We start from the raw sequence: 16,360 nt of genomic DNA, 5'->3' as shown, positions 1-16,360 counted from the left end.
GAAGGAAGGAAGGAAGGAAGGAAGGAAGGAAGGAAGGAAGGAAGGAAGGAAGGAAGGAAGGAAGGAAGGAAGGAAGGAAGGAAGGAAGGAAGGAATTCTGAACCCCTTTTAAGAGGGATGCAAGGAGAAGAGATCTGTCAATAGGATCAAGCTGATGGTGGCCATGAAAAACCTGGCAGCTCCACGCTCTGTGGAGCGGGGAGGGGGAGTTGTGAGTAACTATGGGTCGATCTGTTGAGATGAAGGCGAAATGACAGCCCCTGAGGCTGGCAGGGTTTGAAAGGAGAACACACAGGAGCCAAAACCTGCAGAGAGACACTTGCAACTTCTCACTTATTCCCTTTGACAAGACAATGGAGTTTTCTTTCTTACTTCCCCCCCCACTCCCCGCCCTCCTTTTGCCCCCCTTCCCCTTGTTTTTTAAAGTGGGTCCCATAGGGAGATGCAGAGAGTTCTCAAAGGATGAAATAACTGGCGTGACGGAGAGGGGAGGAGAGAAAAGGGGAAGAAAGGGGAGAGGAGCAAAGCTTGTTTCAGCACAGGGCTCTGCTTTCCTAGGAGGAAGAGGAGGAGGGAGTGAATTGAAATGGGGGGATTTCTCTCCCCTCATTGCATAGGGAATAGAGCTGCCAAAAACATATTAGCTGGGACATGGGAAGGGGCTGCAGGTTTGGGGAGGACCAAGGGTGTCAAGGTTCCTCCAGGGTCCTCCTGAGCCAAGTCCAGGGTGATGGAGAGTGTCCCTGGCTCCTTTGGAGGGACAGCAGTGCATATGGATGGGCAGTGGCTCTCCAGTACTCTCTGAGCTGACGCAGGAGAGCAGAAAGCAGGGAGGAAAATCCTCTTGACCACCTGCTCTTCTTATCACTTCTGGTGGGATTCCCATGGGGACGCGTGGGCAAAAGTGAACAGCTCTGTAGGGTTGCCTGCTCTTCCCCAGTCTTCATGCTGTCAAACTGGAGAGAACTGAGAGAAGCCAGAAAGGACTGGAAACCCAATGCAAAGAGCCATCGGGTAAAGTTTTTAACTGCAGGTTTCTCCTTTGGTCTCACATCTGCTCAAGGGGGAAAGCTGATGTGTCTAGGAGCTGGTGGAGGGGAAGCTGAGGCAGACTCATGGTCAAATCGGGATGCAGCAATCTTGGAGGAGACCAGCAAGCAAACTGTTTTTTTTAGAAGCTCTTCTCTGCAGTTCACGTAAGGAAAATTGTAGTTTTCAAAAGGGAAAGAACTCACAATGTGCCAAAAAGCTCCAGGAGGGATAAGGAGACGTTTCCAAAACAGCTAATTTAATGAGAGAAATCACAGAGATTCTTTATACCCTGCAAACAACAAAATATCTCAGGATGAATGATAGGATACCTGACCGTAAGTCTAGTTGGATCAAAGGCCAGATCACAGGATTGCTTGTAGAAATATCCCATGTGGAATGTTGGTCTGAGGTGTTGGGCACAGGTGGCAGCATGTAGCAGTGTCCCAAATAAGAGGGGACAGAGAATAAGCATTACTTTCTGCTGATGGGCACAAAGTGAGGAGCTGTGAGTGACTTTCATACATGATTTTTGTGGGGTTCATGCCTTGACTACAGTCAGATTTCCAGCCTCTAAGCCACCAGTGGATGACTTGACAGAGATATTTTCGAAGTGGAAAGCATGGTGATAAATGCGGCCCAGTCTAGTTGAAGGCCTGTGGTCAGTAGTGTCCCGCAGGGGTCATTACTGGGCCCGGTGCTGTTCAACTTGTTCATCAATGACCTGGACAAGGGCACAGAGTGCACCCTGAGCAAGTTTAGAGATGATACCAAGCTGGGTGGAATGGCTGACACTCCAAAGGGCTGTGCAGCTATTCAGAGAGACCTGGACAGGCTGGAGAGTTGGGCAGAGAGGAACCTCATGAGGTTCAACAAGGACAAGTGCAGGGTCCTGCACCTGGGGAAGAAAAATCCCAAGCACCACTATGGATTAGGGGTTGAGCTACTGGAAAGCAGCTCCATGGAGAGGAACCTGGGAGTCCTGGTTGACACTAAGTTAATCATGAGTCAGCAGTGTGCCCTCGTGGCCAAGAATGCCAATGGGATCCTGGCCTGCATCAGGAGGAGCATTGACACTCAGTCAAGGGAGGGGATCCTGTGCCTCTACCCAGCTCTGGTGAGGCCACACCTGGAGTATTGGGGACAGTTCTGGGCTCCCCAGTACAAGAGGGATGTGGAGCTTCTAGAGCTTCTAGCTCTGTGCCAAAAAAAAAAAAAAAAAAAAAAAAAAGATTAAGGGACTGGAGCATCTATCGTACGAGGAAAGACTGAGTGTGTTGGGCTTGTATAGCCTCAAGATGAGAAGACTGAGAAGGGATCTGATCAATATGTATAAGTACCTGAGGGGAGAATGTAGAGAGGATGAGGCCAAACTCTTCTTGATGGTGGCCACTGATAGGACAAGGGATAATGGGTACAAGTTGAAATACAGGAAGTTCCACCTGCATGTGAGGAAGAACTCCTTGACTGTGAGAATGACAAAGCCCTGGAACAGGCTGTTCGGAAAGGTTGTGGAATCTCCTTCTCTGGAGATCTTCCAAACCTGCCTGGATGCCACCCTGTGCCATGTGCTCTATGTGTCTCTGCTTGAGGAGGGGGATTTGACTGGATGATCTCTAGAGGTCCCTTCCAACCTTAACCATTCTGTGCTTCTGTGAATTTGGAATGGTGAAGTCTTAAAAAGTCTGGAAGGAGATTCATACATCTTGGAGAAGAATGATTTGTCTGCTGGGATGAAGTTGCTTTACATTGTAGTGTCATAGAAAGACGGGTAGGATGGGAAGCCTCTCAGCAAGTAACACAAGGCAGAGTGGCTCAAGTCCTACTGTTTTAGGACATTATCGTGTGCAGAATTCAGAGAAGTTGACAGTGATGATGACCAAGATGGATAGGATGTGAGGATCTGATAGTTCTTGCAGGAATTTCTCAGAGAAGCAGGCTTCAGCTGTTGGACCATTGCTTGAGCTGTGCAAGATTGAATGACTGATATCAACACATGGTACACATTAGCCAAGCAGTTAGGAAGAGGTATGTGCTGTGTCTGTGTGCCCCATCTTGGCCTCTGCAGAGCCCTTAAGCAGGGGCTACTGACAGACATTTTAATCAGCTCATCTCCAAGCACTGGACAAAGGAGATCAACATCATAACCCCCATTTTAGAGGCCTGGGAAGCTAAGACATGGAGAAGGCAGTTATTAGCAGAAAAAGAAACCATGATGGTTTTCTCCTTGATGTCATTTAGCTTCAGGTGTTTGCAAGTGATTTGGGTGCCCACTGTCTCTTCATGGTCACTGGGCATCAAATCAGGCACCTGGTTCCTCTGTGACATTCACTTTAGGAGGAGATGAAAAGTGTCCCAAACATCCCTGATTCAGTCTCAGATGATGTTCCAGTCTCAAATGGACACCAGTCTTGTTATTAAGGCAGCCCATCCTATATTCCCAGTGTTAGCAATCTGCCCTTTTGACAACACCCACATGGAATGCTGTGAAGGTCAACCTGATGGATATGAGCAGTGGTTCTAGCAAGGGTCAGGAATGCAAGGTGCACAGAAACCGGTCCATTTCCCTTCCCTTTGCTCTTCTAGGGCTTCCCACTGCACTAAGAAAATAAGAAGTGGCAAGCACCATTTCTCCCTGCTCTCCCCTTTCTCTGCCCCTGCCTATTCACCACTGCTTATGGATTTCAGCTGAAGGAGAGAGAAACTGTGACCTGCGGCTTGCAAGATTCCCTGTTTTCTGTGCACCTGCTGGCAAAGCTGCTGCTTCAGCAGAGTGGAGGGGGAAGAGGAGCAGCATGTCTGTCCGTATCTAGAAGCAGCTAGTTATGTTTGCTAATCACAGCTGTGTGCTCCCCAGGGAGATATGTCTCTAATCCTAGGGGAAAATGGGATGGGGAGCAGGAGAGCTTGCAAAATCAGGAGCTTCATCCGTCATTGCAATAGTCTAATGGCATCCAGAAAGAGGATCATCCAAGGCCATCCCTTAAAATGACGAGGGAGGTTACTGACTTTTCTGCTCCGTCTTAGCCCTGTCTTTTCTCCTGAATGCATGCGATAGTGCCATGTGAGATCCTATGTCACCTGTTTGTTGGTACTCTTTCCCACTGTAATGTGGAACCTCTTGTTTTTGCTGGTCAGGACAGGCCCTCCCATAAGAGTCAATTGGAACTTAAAAGGCATGGCATGTGTCTACTCTTCGGGTCCTTCATGGATCCCTTGTTCTTGGCATCTGAATGTTGCCTGCCCAAAGACCTATGTGTTCTGCACCCTGTACACAGGAGCTACTGGGCAGTAGGACTGAAACATCTCTCCTTTGCTTTGCACATACGGCTCTGTGAGAGGAGAAACAAATGGGATAGTCAGTGGCAATTACTGCAGATTTGTCAGATGAAGTTCCACTTTAGGATGATGTGGACTGTACTCTAAACTTCATTTTTGGGACTGGCTGGGGAACCTAAAGGGAGCTCAAGGTGAAGATGCTGCAGAGTAGAAATACAAGTTATGGGTGTGAGATAAGTCTTACAAAGAAGCTTCTGAGCTTCCATGTTTTGGGCAGCTCCATCAGGGACAGACCTTATGCCCTAAGTTATGTCCTGAGCTGCTCTCTGTACAAAGCACTGTGATCTACCTGTTTTCTGCTTCTTCCTCATCACCCAGAGCATAGAGGCTAAATGGCTGATACATGGTGTAGGTGCTGACCCTATAACCGGGGGCTGCAGACTACTCTTCTTGCATCATTGATGTTCCTGGATAACGCAAAATATCCATTTTCACCTTGCTTTCGGCTTTTGTTCAACAATACATAGCTACCAGCTCCAAACACCTCCACGTATCCAGCTAACCAGATCAGTCCCTGAGCCCCCCTATACTTGTTCCCTGTGATTATCCAACTTGCTTCTAAAATCTCCTCTCTTCCTCCTCCAATGCCTTCCTCCTCCAATGCCCCTCCTGTCTGCTCATGATTTTGCCATTATAACCATGCATTCGTTTATTCTGATGGCTTCCCACAATGAGATGTACCAGCTCTTCTCCCAGGAAAGACCATACCTAGTGCCAAGAGATATAGAAAGGAAGGTAGGGGAAATCTGGGGAAAGGATGCCTCTTTTGGACAGGCAACATGCCAGATATCATCATGGCCTTCAAGATCAGCTGAGATGTTGTTGTTAAGTCTCTTCTTTATCCATGGAGCATCTTGGCTGCCCCAGCATCAGGGGCCATCGGCTGTGTCAGCTCAGGCATTGTGGACAATGTTGCTGTGACATGTCCCTGTAGTTCATTAACAGTTCTGTGGGTCAAGCTCCAACCTCAGTGGAAGAGACAGGCATTGCAGCCAGTCTGGCCCCAGGGTGCTTTTTCCCTGGGGGAGGTCGCACAGGAGCCCAGGGCATCGCAAAGGGAAGATCTGGAGGCTGTTCCAGGCTTCCCAACCTTCCCAGACTCCCAGGTGTTCACTCCTCCTTTGATGAGCTGGGACCTGGCACTGTGCAGAGAGTCCAGGAGGGAACAGAGCCATGTGACAAGCACCGGGACAAATCCTAATTCTCACATTCATCTTTTCTACTCTTTCAAATTCTCTCCCTCTTTCTCTCTCTTTGTCTTTGCTTTCTCTCTATCCTCCTCCTCCCCACCTCCTCCCGCTTTTTTTTGCACTTCTTTTTCTCCCTTTTTTTTCTCTCCTGCCCCATGCCTGCCTGCCCGACTTGAACACGCTGGCATGTGCGCAGACATGCACACATCCCTCTGTGCTGGCTGGTGCTTTGGAGCGGCTCCAGGCTCAGCATTATCATAGGCAGTGGGTTAATGGGAGTCTACTGAAGAACTTTTTGTGTTATTTTCCCCTGATGTGCCTGTGTGAATACCTGGCCCGCAGCGTCACCACGGAAGATTGGAAATGCTCCTGCCATGGACCTTTACACGGCACATTTTAGAATCCCCGCTGTGTTTTCTTTCCAATAAGAAGAAAGACCTGTCAGCATTAAGCAAATCAGCCGTACATCTCACCTCCCTGAGCTGTGTCACACATGAATATCTGAGGGCTTTTTTTTTTTTTCCTTTTTTTTTCCTCTCCTTACTATTTCCCTTCTCTCCTCTTCTTTCCCATTCCTGTCCTCTCATTTTTTCTTTTTTTAACGAAAGAAAAGTTTAATGTGCTCACAAAGGAGAGAGAGAAATATCCATAAAACACCAATTTAAACCCCTTTAACTCATTCCTCTGCCTTCCCTTTCAACCTGATAGCACACCCTTTCTTCTTATTAATAGGAAGATGGCTTGAATTTTTTGAGCAGTCGGAGGGGGAGAGAGAGAAGAAGTGGAGGAGGAGTGTGGAGGGGGAGGAAGAGTCTCTGCATGTGCATGGCTGGTGAAAACAGGGCTTGTGGAGGCTTAATAGGTTGGAAAAGCAGGGATGAGACAGGAATAGACACAAGAGTTGCCATGAGAAGGGAAGGCTTTTTCTTTCATTGTACTGTCTCATCTCATCTTCAAGTTGATAATGCCCAGACACATCCGAGCACAGGTGATCTTGCAAGAAATGTAAGAAATGATAATGTAGAAAAGGGAAATGATAATGTAGAAACAGGGAAAAATGCCATTCTATGTACCTTGGGGCTACATTTGGGACCTTCTTTAGAAGAACATGATCTGAAGCTGCTCAAGCTCAAGAGCAAGTAAAACCAAACCAAGGGGCCTTGACAAGAGTAGCCTTGATGAAAACCACAGAGCTGGGTCATGGCTTCACTCAGGCTATCAAAGCCTGTCCCACAAGGTTGTATGAGATGGTTTTCCCATCCTGCCCTCAGTTTGAGGAGGAGTGACTGAGTAGTCCATACAAATGCAGAAGGGGATGTTTCAGGGGACCGTGGCATAAAAAAGGACAGCATAACATGGAGAATTGTGTCATAAGTTTCTTTTCTTCTATAACTTTGAGCAGACGTTCTCAATTCAATCTTTCAGATACTAGGGAATGGCAAATCCAGAGGTGCAAACAGACTCATTCTAACCAAGTCAGGACTGGTCATGTACACATGCACATGCACACAAACTAACATGGATACCTGTGGCTAAGCTTTCCTCTGCAAGAGCCTTGGTGGATGCATATCCTCAAAAATTTTCCTTCCAGTGATCAGAAAGCAGGAATGAATTCTGCTTGCTTTAACCTTGAAAAACTTCTCCCCAGCCGTAAAGCTGGTAGGAATGTGTTGAGGAGAATGAATGAGAGGAGGGAGAAGAAGGAACCAAACCCCTACGGATGGGTCATCCCATGAAATTAATCAGTAAGGTCTAACTGGAGGGTGAGACTGTGTGGCAGCTTGTACCTGTGTGAGGACTCCAGTGCTGAGAGACGAAAATGCTTCTTGTAGATCTTGAAAAAGAAGAGAATCCTAGTGAGTCAATATCAGGGACACTTCGCTTCTGAATTTTGCAATTGCCCATTTGGGTAATTTATCTTCCTTGCTCCTTAATGCTTAATTGATCCACCACTCTAATTGACTGCACTTGAAAAGAGAAAGAGCCAAAGAAAGAGGCAGGATCTGGAGAAATTTGACTATTTCCTGGTTGCAGTCTAAGGGGATTAGGTCAGAGCAGAGGTGCCCTTGGGATGTAAGCACTACTTCTGCTTCCAGAAGTGGAACAGCTTTAGGGCAGTACCAGCAGCCTAGAGAACCTCACCAATAAATTTCCGAGAGAACTGTCAATGGATGAAGGAGATGCAGCAGGCACTGTGATCCAACAAATCCCTTTGATTTTTCCAGTATAGCCCATTTATGGATCCTTAATCGATGTCCCGTGCCATGACTTTCCATGGCTAAAGCAAAAGGGTAGAAAAAGGTCTGTGAGGTGTGCTGCCACCGTTGTCCTTAGGTGCTAGGAAGGGGCTCAAAGTCTATTTTCTAACCTAGACAGAGCTATGGTGTTTTGGGGGGCTCAGAAATTTTCATTCACTGATCTATGAAGAGCTGTCATGCTTTCATCCACCTGGCCCTGCTCTGTCAGTTCACTTTGCCTTCTGAGCCAGCCCTGTCCCACAGCATTCAGGTCAGTCTAGCCTCCAGTTCAGCTTCCATGCTTCCATATCTCATCTCCAGCTCCTGGGAAATGCCTAGGTGAATGGAGGGTGATAGCTCTCACGTAAGGTCCCCCTTCTCACCAAGACATTCCTGAACTGGTCTGTTCCCTGCTCCCTCACTCTCTTCTAAGATAATGACATTAAAGAAGAAGAAGAAAATGAAGAAGGTGGTGATGATGATGAAGGCTAGTTTCCCTCCCATATGAGTCAGTTGCCAGTGTTGTCAGATGCATACAGCCATGATGGCTCTGTAGATTCTGTGTTAACCTGTGTTTTTTTAAGAGTACTGAAAATTTGTGTATTGCTCAGTACACAGACAGAGCACTGTGGGCTTAATCATGTCCCTTCATTCAAGGGCTTCAGGTCTTTCTTCATAGATGGACCTCCTGATTTTCAGGTTGGGAAGATTTTTTTGTGTGTCTTCCCACAAAAGGTTGTTCTTCCCAGACATGGAGTGATATTGAGAAGAATAGCCACAAGTGGAGATGTCTGAGCAGGCTTGTGCTCAACTTCCACCTCGGCTTCTGTTGGTGGGAACCTTGAGGCATTTCTAAAGTAAATTAGAAGTGAGTAGTAAGGGTGGAGCCCACTGCTAATCTTCCTTCTTATATCTTTTTCCTATGAGAAGTCTCTTAACCCTCTGAGTGCCTTTGATCATTTGAACTCTTCCTTCCTATCATTTGTTTTGTGTCAATGGGGGTCAACCTTCTCCTAGATGGTGCTCTGCTTTCTATTCCATGCTCCGAAAGGAACTTTCTATTCCATGTCCCTTTACAGAATTACAGAATGGTTGAGGTTGGAAGGAACCTCTAGAGATCATCTAGTCCAACTGCCTCTACTCCAGAAGGGACACCTAGAGCACAGAGCACAGGGTGGCATCCAGGCGGGTTTTGAAGACACACCATTATTATTAATTTAAGCATGTTTTGCATTAATCTGCCTCAAAGAGTTCATGTGGCATGGAACGTCCATGTCTACCAAGTCGAAATTGATTACCCTCCTTAATACAGCAGTCATAGCTGTCATATCCGACTGATTCTTGGCCCATGCCAAGTCCAGAACTGTGCTTGCGAATCATTTGGGAGGCAAATAATCAGACCGGCCCGGTTATTGCACTAATGATTTAATGGTGACTGACTTCCAGGACCTGAAAATGTTCCCAAGAACCATCTCTTTTCTAGAACAATAGTAGCTCCTGTGGTGCTGGTGCAGCACAACGGTACTGGTGATGCTATTGCTTTGTATTGAGAAGCACTGAGACAGACCTAAAGGCTGTGCATAAACTTGAGTGAGTAGCAGAGCCAGTCACAAAACCCCAGATGGCTGGGGCTGTTTCACACAATCCCAACTTCCCACTGTGCCCTTCCTGACTCCTGTTGACTTATTGCCTCTTGGTTCTGGTTCATCCATACTTCAGCTCACGCTGGTTGCATACGACTCTCAGCACACCCATATGCCCCTGGAAGCCTGCTGACTTCATCTCCACACTTCCTGGGACATGAGCCAGGGCCTGGGAATAACACATCTCACCGTCCCTGGGGTACAGTTCTCCGAATGCAGCTGAACTGCTGAGCTGAGCAGAATCATATTGAACCATCGACCTTTTACCTTGCAAATGTGAATATGGTGAAATGAGGGGCAAAAGCTGTGACAATTGCAGTGCTATTGAGTTGTGCCACAGTGAATGCTTCCTTCCTTCCTCCCATGCTGTTTAGACTGGGTCTTCAGTAGCAGTACCGATGTGAGACGTCCAAAACAAGCCAGTATGTGGAGATGACTAAATGATCTAGGGACACCATGCTCCCTCTGGATGCAACCAGTCCCCGCAGACACCCTGATGAGCCTTGCAGCAGAACAAAAGCCCTGAAACCAACCACCAAACATATTTATTATTAATATTAAAGCACAGGCCGATCATCAACTCCTCACCAGTGCGCAGCACAGCTTCGCAGCTGTTTGGAGTGGGAAAAGGCACCCTGGATCCCTTAAGAAGGTAGCAGAGAGCACAGGTTAGAGTATTTTAGAGCCCTATATTGGTCTGATTTCCCTTTCTTTGTGAAGAGAAGAGACCAGAACAACTGGGTTTGGGTCTGGAAGCTACGAAGGCTGAGTCTCTACTAGTAAGTTAGACATGTCCATGTTCTGACCCTGAAGCCAGAGGGAATAGAATGGCTGAGTTTGTCCTTAAACCCTGTAAAAAATGTAATCACATCCAAACTGTTGGCAGCAAATTTCATGGGCATTGTTTAATTCACCAGGATGGACAGGGATGTTGTGAAGAGACTTAAATCTTTCTTGGCAGTAAGAACCTATCTTGCATCTTTCTTGACATCAAAGACATCTTGACACATAACTGAGCCCTAATGGCCCCAAAGAGAGGAAATATCTCCTCAAAATCAACTTACTGCAAGGGAGGGATGAACAAAAGCAGCCAGAATGCTCCTGAGAGCATCATCCCTGGTCCCTGGCATGGAGAGATGTGAGCAGAGAAGGTGCAGGTCTGAGGTGGGAGAGCCAGGATGGCCAGGGAGCAGTGCATTTCTGAGTGTTTCCTGCAAAGGGCTTTTAATACAACTGAAAGTGGAAGGTTTCACATCCTATTCTTGTCACAAGTGGCATGGCTAATCATCCAGATGCCATTTCCAGGGACAGGGAAGGGCCCCAGCAGCAGGCAAGCTGCTTTGCTCAGAGGGGCAGCTGGTTTTAAGAGCCTTTTATTGTGGCAGCCCAGCAGCTCTGCAGAGAGGTGCACTGTCATTAGTGTGACACTAAAAGTACCCAAAGATTGGCAGTGACAGACTGACTGACCTGTCCCTGTCAAGCTTGGAGCAGATGATGCGAGAAGAAAAGAGGAGGGAGACGCAACTTTCCTCCTGAAAAGGAGGAGCCCTCTTTGCTGGGGCTTTGCATGGAGAGCCAAACTCCATGTCTCTGAGTCCCATCAGCAGAAAATTATCCTCCTAGATGATCAACCTCTGCTTTTGAGGGGATCATGCTCCTGTCCCACTCTGGTGAAAGTCAAAACTGCCCCATCCGTGTTCCTCAGTGACAGGCAGAGCTGTGCAAGAGGAGAGGAAATGGTCCGGATAAAGACCCTGACTATGCTCCCTTGGCTTGAATTAGTCTCTGTCCTGGGTCTAAGTAGTGACCTCCTCCATGGGATGAGCCCATCCCACATCTTGGACACACACACAGAAGCTGCTTGGGACACACATGGGAAAAGAACTTTAAAAATTTCTAGCTGTAGGGGCTAAACACTGCCTTTATTTCTGTATCCCATCCCTTTGGACCTTGTCTCTTGACGTTGGCCATGGGCTCGACCTGGGCAGCTTGCTGAATTTCCTGGATGCCAGCAGTGCACCTGGGCTCCCTTCCTGCTGCCAGTGCACTCACATCTCTGGAGAGCTCTGCTTGCTCCCACAGCTACCTCCTCACTGCTCTTTACAAAGTGACACCTCTCAGGGACAGCTCCATTATTCGAGCTGAATTTTTCCCTTTTAATTCTTTTCCTTACAGAAAATATATCTAATTTCTTTTCCCTTCCACACACATTCCCCCCTCTCCTAAGCCCCCTTCCAGACTGCTTGCAAAGGGAGGTTTCAAGACCAATTTCAAGGTGGATTCAGAACTGGAAGACTGTGGAATTTAACATCAAGAAGTTGTTTGAGGCGGGAAAGTGGTCTGCGTTTCCTCCCGAGCAGGAGGAGTGCGGCAAAGCTGGGAAACGCAGACTGAGCTAATCAGGCCTGTGGGGAGCCAGAAGGACCCCCGCGGTCTGTTTCTGCACCGACTCACTACAGCACAGTTCCACGGGAAAAGAGAGATGGCCCTGGGGATGGGGCACATTGGAAAAGTCAGAAAAAAATATATGCAAAGAGGCCTCAGCTCAGTGCTGTAAATGGGAGAGCTCCACCTGGCTCTGTGCAGTCCCTCTAAACGCAATGATTGCTGTTATCCTTCTGCAAAAGATGCTTACGGGCACTAGATAACAGAAGATAAGAGCTTTCCAAAATATTTTTTTTCCCAGAATGAGAGTTTTTAGTACAAGGGCTGAGATTTACAGGATCATAGAATCACAGAATGGTTATTTATCTGAATGTAATAAAGTATATTGGGCATTTACCTGCTAAAGAGGATAGATGAAAGGGACAAATGGCTTTGGTTAGGAAAGAAAATGCGATGAATGAATTTGAGGTCAGTAGCATCGGCTTTGTCTCACTTTTGCTGAACTATTTGCATCAAAAAGCAAAATCAGTGAATTGCATTAAAAAAAATGACCTATTTATTTCAAGGGGTTTGAAGAATGATCTCTTGATTCAGATCTCTTCATCTATAAAGCAGCAGAGAGACACTTTGCTGCTAGCCTGCTGCACCTCATTTTGAAACTGAGGATGCTGTCCTTTTTGGGGTAAAAATCACAGGATCGCATCCAACTGTTTTGGTGAAAATCCATCTGATGGGAGCTGTGCAAGTTTTGCACCACAGAGTTTGTGGGTTCATCTCATCTCTGGCTGAGGAAATGCTAGAGCATGTGCTGGAGGCTGAATCTGTATCCTGGAAAACTTCGCTATATGGAGACACTAATCTTTCCCTAAAGAGCTGTTTCCATACAGGTTAATAAACCACCTATTTGTGTTCTTCCATTGCTGTGCATCCTTGCCTAGCCAGTCGGACAGAAGAGATATTTGGACACTCAAGAAATACTGACATTTCAGAAAGAGTGTTTAAGAAAGATTAAAACTTGCACTCCCATAAATCAGAAAATCTGCAAAATCAGTGAATGTGGGAGAAAAGGAATCCTCCCTGGAAACAGGCAGGGTTATTATCTCAAAGCCAAACATTAGTCATATTCCTGTTAATGCTTCCTGCCATGGTAGTAAATAAACCAAACTCAAATCTCTCGGTTTACCTGCAAACCTCCGAAGAGTTTTCCTTTACAAGTGCATCGCTACCTTAAGAGCTCCCCAGAAACATCCGGAGTTTGCCCAAACAGCATTTTTTCGGAAGCTCCATGAAAAGATATTTGCTCAGCTCTTCTGGCAAGCATGAGTTTCAAGAAGGTCAAAGGCGAGGGATTCACCTTGCCCTAGGCTGCTTAAAACTGCTTTGATCCACAGTTGCCGGTGGAGCTGAGGAGGAGATCAGCATGGTCTGTGGCCAGACACAGTGACAGTGGATGTGCAGAGACAGTGGTACCCAGGGCATGTGTATTTGAGGACAGGAGCCTCCCTCCCATGCTCTGACCACAGCATCTTTCCTGCTAAGTCTGTGCTGGGGGGATTTGGGAGATGAAAAGAAAGGAGTTCATTGACAGATGGTTAGGAGGAAATGGAGTTTTATCGAAATGGTTTCAGATCCAGTGGTAGCTGGAGTGTATTGCTAACATTTGAAAAAGGTGGAGGCAAGTGTTTGTGGTACATCTTGGCCATTTGTGCTGCCTCTGTGCACAAGCTGATGCCTCAGGGCTCAGCAGAGCTTCTCCGAGAAAGCTCAGGAGACCACACCATCAAGAGATCACAGAATCACAGAATGGTTGAGGTCGGAAGGGACCTCTAGAGATCATCTAGTCCAACTCCCTGCTCAAGCAGGGACACCTAGAGCACGGGGCACAGGGCGGCATCCAGGCGGGTTTTGAAGACCTCCAGAGAAGGAGACTCCACAACCTCCCTAGGCAGCGTGTTCCAGGGCTCTGGCACCCTCATTGTAAAGAGGTTCCTCCTCACCTGGAGATGGAACTGCCTGTGCTGCAGTTTGCACCCATTACCCCTTGTCCTGTCACTGGTCACCAATGAGCTTGGCCCCTTCCTCCCTACATTCCCCTTCATGTACTTATACATATTAATCAGATCCCCTCTCAGCCTTCTCTTCTCCAAGCTATACAGGCCCAACTTGCTCAGTCTTTCCTCATACAAGAGATGTTCCAGTCCCTTAATAATTCTGGTTGCTCTTCTCTGGACCCTCTCCAGAAGCTCCACGTCCCTCTTATACTGGGGAGCCCAGAACTGCACACAGTACTCCAGGTGCAGCCTCACCAGAGCTGAGCAGAGGGGCAGAATCACCTCCCTTGACCTGCTGGCAACACTCCTCCTGATGCAGACCAGGATCCCATTGGCCTTTTTGGCCATGAGGACACACTTCTGGCTCATGGCTAACTTGTCCAGATGTGCTGTACAAATGTGTTGTACAACTGTCCAGATGTGCTGTTTGCAGCTATGCACCATGCACAGACATTATTTCCTGATGCTGGCCTTGCTGTAGGCTCTTGAGGACCTTGATTTGGCCCAGGAATTACCCCGTGTCTGACTGCTTCCCTGTCCTATAATCCTCTCCTGTGAGTGGCATGGGGTTCATTTAGAAAGACCTCTCTGACTGTCTTGGCCACCAAACATGGACTGCCCATATGGCTGCTAGATAGGTCCTTTCCTGCAATGTGTGCTCCAGAGGCCACCCAAAACAACCAGAAAATGGCCCTTGGTGGTAGTTCAGGTGGAAATAAGAGGCAGATCAACAAGGTGGTTCATGTAGGTCCAGTTGACAGAGTGAAGAAGGGACCAGGAAGCTTTTCTGGGGAATTTCTTCAGAGTGGTTGGGATCTGCAGCAGGTTATGGACCATGATAATTCCTTCTGGCTGTGATGGATGAATTCACACCCCTGTCTGGCTTCTGGGAACTCCAGAACATTAGGTTGGGGTGGCCAAGAGGGCTCCCAGGGGCCTGGATGAGCAGGGCAGACGGGTGAGGATGTGTTTGCTTGCCGGCCTGCGGTGGATTTCACTTAATGGAGTTGGGTGATTCAGCCACTGTGAGAGAGGTATCGAGGGACACTTTACGTCCTGGCACCGCTGGCAGGAACATCCTGGAGGCTCCGCCGCACATAAGTAACTACAATGGGTGATTGCTTAATAATTAAAGATATGTAGCACTTGGATGGCCTCCCAGAGCTGGACCAGAATGGGGAGAGAGGGGCACAGCGGGAGGAAAACTTCCCGTCTTACAGGAAACCTTCCTCTGCTGAAGCTCTCTGCAGTCCCTGCACCTACCAGGGGACTTAGCTGGAATCAATTCCGCTCCACCAGCAATTAGAGGAAGCAGCGGGCTCCTCTTGGGATCTTGCCACTGATTAACTAAGTGACCTTGGTGTGTCAGTTCCTTTCCCTTCCCTTGAGTGCCTCAGTTTCCCATCTCCGAGTCAAGATGTTGTCTGGAGAGGTCATGGTTGGTACTGCTGAAAAGTTTGGTCCCCACTGGGCAGTGCATCATGCCAAGAGGGTTGAGATGTGTAACACTAGAACAAGTGGCCTCTGCACAGCCATGGGTTAATAAAATCTAAGTTAAATGCAGAAGCTGTATATGGGAAAGTGCAATATGATTGCATACGAGCCCCAAGCTGACTTGGCTAACCTACTTCCTCCTGGAGATATGGATCAGGCTATAGTCATGTTGACTGTGTAAATTTGGCCCAGCTCCTTCACCTCACGGCTCCAGGCTGAGTCAGGGCCCAGGTTTGTTCCTGTGGTGACTAGTTATTAAAATACTAAATCTTGCTGCAGCACATCAGGGGATAATTTCTCTGCTGATAGCATTCAAACAGGAACTAATTAGGGACAAATCTGGGAACTGTCGCTTGTGGACCGCCCCTGCTGACATCTCCCTTGATGAGGAATTTACTGTGTTTTGCTAGCTGTAAGGACAGCACTGCATGGTTCAGGACTAACTGTGTGGGTGAAGTCCTGCAGTGCTTGGAGCTATGGGATGCTGTCTTCGCTCTTTGAACCAGAGGATATCCTACTGCACCTGTGAATCCTGAGACATCCATGGTAGTGTGGCTCCCCCAGACCCATAGTGTTCGATGTGGCTTGTAATCGACACGAGTACAGAAATTGCTGATCCAGCTCCCAGAGTCTGATTCCTCCCTGCTCTGCTCCCATGAAAACTATGAGTGCTTTGACCTCATCTGGAGTGAGATCCCACACATGGGGCATAAGGGAGGGCAAGCTTGCTCTTCTCTATCACTCCTGGTGTCACAGGTGGAAGAGCTTCTTCTCAGCCCTGGGCAAGTGTCTTAGAGAAAGTTGTCTTCTATCACACCCCGGACAGTCAACTGGAGATGAAATAAAGCTAAAATCCGCCTCCTTTCTTAGTGCTCCCAGCTGTTGAAAGGTGGCCTGGCATGACTTGAGGTCACTAGTAGGGAAGCACTGAGTGAACATGAGACAAGGAAAATTCCCAAAAATGTGATTTCTGAGGGACTGTGAAGGCAAAG

The sequence above is a fragment of the Nothoprocta perdicaria genome, unplaced genomic scaffold (assembly GCF_003342845.1).
Source record: "Nothoprocta perdicaria isolate Ctin4 unplaced genomic scaffold, notPer1 scaffold_48, whole genome shotgun sequence".
NCBI classification, from domain to species: Eukaryota; Metazoa; Chordata; class Aves; order Tinamiformes; family Tinamidae; genus Nothoprocta; species Nothoprocta perdicaria.
The sequence above is the reverse complement of the archived record's forward strand: the minus strand, read 5'-3'. Positions refer to the sequence as shown.